Source organism: Pseudonaja textilis, chromosome 2 (assembly GCF_049901715.1).
Source record: "Pseudonaja textilis isolate UNSWEBS1 chromosome 2, rPseTex1.2, whole genome shotgun sequence".
NCBI classification, from domain to species: domain Eukaryota; kingdom Metazoa; phylum Chordata; class Lepidosauria; order Squamata; family Elapidae; genus Pseudonaja; species Pseudonaja textilis.
In genome coordinates, this window is record NC_141991.1 from 119,338,896 (window position 1) to 119,345,298 (window position 6,403).

Consider the following 6,403-nt stretch of genomic DNA (forward strand, 5'->3'; position numbering starts at 1 on the left):
TTTCTTTCAAAAGGTGTTTTTAGAATACAACTTCACAGATTCAGCCAGTTGTCAGGATCAGGACAAAATAGCCCATTACTTAACAAAAGATGAGTCCTCCCAGCTTGATATTTTCCAGTTGTAGTAGAGGTGATTTCCCTGAATGCTGAGAGAGCATTTCTTATTGTTTATTGCATTTCTTATTCTTTTCTTAACTTGGAAGTTAAGAAAAGCTAGCCAGTACTAGGATGGGAAACCATAGCAAACTCCAAGATTATGGGCAAGATAGGGAAGAAGACAACCGCAAGACTTCCAAGAAAACTATGCAGATGAATTAATGTCCTTGGTGGGATTTCTTATCTTTTTAATGGGCTCATATAGTAAGTTTCACTAGCCTGGCATTTCCTCCAAGGTACGCACCGAAGTGAAAGACAAATAACATATATACTACTTATTCATTGCTAGTCTTGTACAATTATTTTTGACCAACATATTCATTCTAAAATTTCCTTGCTTTTTTACAAGTCCACCACATGTGTATGTACCTGGTGATTATTTATATTTCCAACATTTCAAGGATGTGTTACTAAACATTTTAGCCAATCTTGCCAGAGAAAATGCCACCTGTAAAACACAGGATGGTCACACTGTTCGATATACCTATATGTAAATAATAAAAATATATTAAATATATATTAGAGAGCTTACTGTTCTGTTTTGTAACTTGTTTTGATGCCAACCTTTTACTTCTGGAAAGATGTCCATTTATTTTGGCATACCATTTTGAAGGAAGCCAATAGAGATCCATAGCCAAAGGAAGAAATCTTATTTTGGTGATGTTCTAGCAGGGATTTAAGCCCATCTCCCACTGTTGTTTAGGCAATAATGGGAAGATGTATATCCAGTAGTAAATAAAAATATTTTGGACTCAAAGTTCTCTCATTCCCCAGCTTTTGTCTTGATAGAAAGAAAATACGATCACTCAGGAATTATCTTATGTGCCCACTCAGCTAATGTAAACCTAATAAGATTTTGAAAATGTCAGTTGTTTGATTCTAACCCCAACCCCAAAGACAGCTCTAAGGTTAAAAAGGAACATTTTAAAAAAGGAAACTGGAAATCCACTCCAAAACATCTGAAAATGCCCCCTGTACAAAAATAACAAACACATCTTTTGTGTTGCAGTGGAGTTTGAACTGAACAGTCTTGGCATTAGGCAAGATTTTCTGTGCTTTATTTAGCACATTGTACAGTACGTGTATATCATGTCCTCAGTGTGCCAGGACTCAGAACTGAATTTAATGGCAGTTGCTGAGAGTAAAATCCACAAATCATTGGAATCTAATTTATTGGTGTTTGACCAACTGATGGCTCTGTCCTCTGGATAAAGTATTCTTTGGTTTCTCTCCAGTTCACTTCAGAAGAGCCACGACTAAATCATGAGGGATGCTGAAGGGGTGTCATTTCTATGTACTGGATCCTTTCAAGATTACCTCAACATGGCCGTCATATTTGATTGATCTCTTGAAGTGTGTTAAAAACGGCCTTGCCTGCCAGCATGCATAGGAATTAGTGGTTTAATTAAGAAAACCCATGTTCTCACTGTAAATGGATCCAATAATGTTAAACAAGGATTCTCAACACATTGGCTTTGAAATTGTATTTGATAAATGCACTCAAGAACAAATCCTACTGAATTTTGCTGCTGTGGCAATAGGAGAACGAGAGGTTGGTGTGGGATTCTAAGCATCTTCTGCTTACAATTAATAGCACAGCACCAGCCAGTCAGCAGGTACACTTACAATTGGCTTATTTGCAAGCATTGATGGTGAGACTTTCCTTTTGATCAGGGTCAGCTTTATATAGATTGGAACACTGGGGTGTTGAGTAAACGTGTTTAAGACTCTCCAATGAGTGCTGAGAGGTTAGAAAGTAGCATGGCCGTCAATGGTGCTCATGGTCCATAGCCTTCTGATCTAGTATGCTACTTAAGGATGGGGCAGTCCTACCAAGTAACATATTAATATATTAAAGAAACACATCTTGTTGGAGAAAAGACACTGCTATGATTTGTGTGGGCATTTTGGAAGCTGAGGACTCTTTAAAACTCCGACCCCTAGGAGATGAGAATTGATTTGGTGCCATCATAATTTATCAGCTTCATGCATAAAAATGTGTGGCAGCCTTCAGTTATACCTCCTCTGTCTTCTCAAAATATACCACATGTCTCCTCTAGTTAGGAATGACCCCATATCGACTTCCGATTTGGGTCTCTTCAGCGACAGACCGAAATCCGTGATCATGCGTGGTTTCGATCTGTGCTTGCCGCTGGAGCACCCTGATCCTTTGGATTCGGGGCTGAAGCCACCCTGCAGAGATGGTGAAGAGGGGGGAGATTGCTAGCCGAGTGGAGGGGAGCAGCATCTCTCCTCCTTGGCTGGTCTAAATTCCTTTCCCCGAAGGCGGTTTCAGCAGTGGTCAGAAATGGCCACCTCAAAGAAGAACCTGACTTGTGCAGGAGGAAGACAAAGAGGAAAGCAGGACAGACCGGGCTAAACAACAGAGAACATCTAAGCAAGGTACCCTGAATCTAAAAGTACCTAGAGGGATACTTCTGAAAGAAGATCTTTAAGCGGCGAAGGAGAGAGAAAAGGAGGTTAAAAACCCTTTTTTTACCTTTATATTGACAATTACAAATGGTATGGAAAGAAATTTATATTAATCTATTTTGACACTAATAGGCGACCTTAAGCTGAAATCTAAGTGTCAAAAGGAGAATAAAAAAATTTTCTTGGTCATTTTAAAGCCCTAAAAAGGAGAAGAGTGGAGGCAAAAGGGTGGGACTTGGAATAGTGGAAAAATGGAGTGCCACCTGGAAAAATAAAGAGGATTAACACTGAAACTTTGAAAAGACTCCCGAGGATACATTGTCACTGAAACCTTATTAAAAGATACAGTAACCCATGGAAAGGAAAAGGAAAGGAAAGAAACAAGAAGGAACAGTCTGGGATCATTTGGCATTGATTTTTTCTTTCTTTTTCTGTTTTTACTTAAAGTCAATTGGGTGGTTGTTCAAAAGTGTTTAAAATGCCATCACTCCTGGAGGAATTGAAGATGAGTCTTAAAAAACAGAAAGAAGATGCAGAAAGGGGAGGAAGATCCTTTGGCTTCGTATTTGAATTTTTTGAAATGGAGATCCTGAACTATGAAAAGCAAAAGGAAAAGCTTCAAGAGCAGGAAGAAGGGCGGGACAAAGAAGAAGCCATTTTCAATGATCAAATAATGCAAAGTGTAGTAATAAGGGGGAAAAGGGGGAAAGGAGTTAAAAGTTTGAGATCAAAGGGAACAGCCAAAAAGAAAAATAGTCTGAAAAAGAAGTATAACAGCAAGGAGAAGCAGAAAAGAAAACTACAGAAGGGAAAATTAGAGAGAGAAGGGTATAAAAGAAGAGATGAGAAAAAGGGGGGAAAAGAAGGAAAGAAGTTATGAGGGACAAAAAGAGGAAATAAAGAAAAAGGGGAAACATACTAGGATTAAAGGTATTTGCTCAGCTAGAAAACACAGACAATGGTTAAATTAAGTTAAAGTGAGGATTCTGCAAAGGTACAAAAGATAGTGTTGTGACAGTAGAATACTGTAATGAGTTAGAAATGAAATAAGTAAATAATCTATGAGATAAAACTATTGTTATGTAATGGTATGTTTATTTATAATTAATGCAATAATAAAGAAGAGAGGGAAACATTGCAGTTGTTTCTAAAGATTGATAAAATATTGAAAAGAAATGTGACAGATTTATAAGGAAATTTATACCAGTTATTAGAATGAATTTGAATAATTATTTTGCTTATTAATAGTAAATAATTTATAAGATAAAACTGTATGACTATCCAATGGTATGCTTATTAACAGTTAAGTAATAATGAAGAAGGGAGGGAAACATTTCAATTGTTCTCAAAGATCGATAGATATTGAAAAGAAAATGAAAGATTTACAAGGTTCATACCAGTACTAGAATGATTTTGAATAACTTTTGTTTACTAATGTTTATATATGTATATATTAGAAATTTGAATGTTATAATTTTAGAATGTACAAATTCAATGTTTAATGAGATTTCATATGATAATAACAATAAGATTTAAAGGTGTTGCATTTCAATTGGCAATCGTAGGGGGAATTTTGCTTCTTAAGAATGTTGGAAGAGAACATTGAAATTGTAAACAAGACAGACAAAAGTATAAGTACAATGAATAAAAAGATACAGAAATTTAGGTAAAAGAAATACAATTGAATAAGAAGAAAATGAGATAACCATAAAAGAAAATTAAGAAAAGTAAAGGGAGAAATAGTGAGAAGTTGGAAAAAGAGTAATAAGATATGAAGTTGAATACATAAGATGAATATGCATATGAAATTGTGTCTGTATGGAAATGTGATAACCCGGAACGATGCTGTACTCAAATAAGATGTTTTATTTGTTTTGTTAAAACTCAATAAAACTTAATTTTTTTAAAAAAAGGCATGACCCCGTATTATTTTTTCAGTTGGCAGATAGTTCTTTGCCTTCTATAGCTGTTGTAACAGCTTATCAGAGTATCATCCTTTTGAAAGCTAGAAATGAAGCAATAGCTAAAGAAGGCCTAGAATTGATCCAATTCCTTTTTTGCTGTCCAGTCATACTATGGAATCTCTGTAGCTACTGGACTAATCAGATAACATTTCCCTATGGATTTACTGGCACTAAGTGACATAGCTTTCGGATTGAATTCCAAAGAGATCATGAACTATTATTATGGCCTGTGGTAGCATCAAGTCAATGTTATAGTTGTTTGATACATCCATTCATTCTGAAGGAGATTGTGTTTCTAATAACTGTATCGACACTTCGGTGCTTCAGGTGTCAGCTTTGAGTTGTGAATGAGTGTTAAAATAAAGTTTTTGACCTACTTTGTCATCTGTGCATATAGAATAAATTTTGACTTGTGAAAGAGCTCTTAGACATTTGCAAAGTGTCAAGAAATCTTCATTGCCTCTGTGGTTTTTTTGTAATTTGATGTTTCAATTTTCTTTCCTTCTGATTTTCAGTAATATTACATTTTCCTTTGTTTACATTCCACAGCTGCCTTCTCAAGGGTTTTCCCCTTATATAAAAATGACCTAGTTTGAGTTAATTATTGCCCTATCTGCTATTGCAAAGTTTAATTTACGGCTGAAATTATACTTTATTCTGATCAGGACTGGGTTGTTCTTGAAATTCTCCCTCCTCTACAGTTTGTGGGTTTTGGACCATTGTAGGTTTGCTGATGAAATTGGCAGAATTCCCCCCCGCCCATGTATTTTAGTGAGATTCTGTTGTACTTTTCCTAAACCAGGGCTGTCAAACTTGTGGCCTGCTGGCCAGATGTATCACTCGCTGGCCACACCCATGCCCAGTTTAATGAAGGGAAAAAAGTCGTGATATGTCATGTGGAGCTGCCGTGATGACATGAGTCTGTCACTCCTTTTCTAAATGTTTATATATAATGTAACACATTAGAAGCTATCTATTTCAAATTATTTGGGGCTCAGGGGATTATTATCTAGATCCACCCCATTTTTGTTGACTTCGTTCACTTCTTAGACCTGGCCTCATCACCTTCAGTGTGGCCTCCATCATGACACAGAACAGCCCTTACCTGGAAAAAAAAGTTGTCCACCCTCATCTAGACTGGGGATCTTCAAATACCCTTTCTTTTTTTAGGGAAATCTTTCATACTGATTGAACTCTGTTGAAGAACCTCAACACAATGCCTAGGTTGGTGGGACAAGCCCCAAATTCAGACGGGACATTCATCAGCTTACAAGGCACCCAACTTTCTCCCAGCAGTAGTAGCCAGAGCTTATATTAGACCATTGTTCTATTCCCACATGTTTTTCTAAGTTTCTAGTCATGTCACATCCAGCTTAACTGGCCTGCTGTTAATTTAATGGCACAGTGGGGAAAAATCCCTCTCAATGTCAGCCTGTTGTTTTTGATGCATGGCTGCTGCTAGCATCCAGTTCCAAGTGGGTTGCCAGCAGCAGACTAGATATAACTGAATGAGCCAACAGGAAATATTACAATGGAGAGAAAAAGGGATATTCCAGGTAACAATCAGTTTGACAGCAAGTTTCCACACTTACTGGTGATCTGGCACATTCTGCAATTCTTTGTCAGTCCCAGGTTATACTCCTACCTCTGGGATATTTCATTCAGATAAAGATATGTGGCTTTAAAAACCTTGAGACCTGGCTTTGGATTTTTTAATTTTGTATGAGTTCTTTACTATGTCTACCCCTATTTTAATGTTTATTTATGTATTTAATTGCATTTGTATCCTGGAGCGATCGACTGGAAGGTTTATTGATGGGCAACACTTCAGACTCTTTGTGGCCTACCCTG

General features: G+C 36.8%; 1 protein-coding gene across 1 annotated transcript in view; it reads left to right on the forward strand.

Moving 5' to 3' along the window:
* CACNG5 (calcium voltage-gated channel auxiliary subunit gamma 5) overlaps nucleotides 1-6,403 on the forward strand; it is a 32,165-nt gene that overhangs the window by 13,005 nt on the left and 12,757 nt on the right. The window lies entirely within an intron of this gene.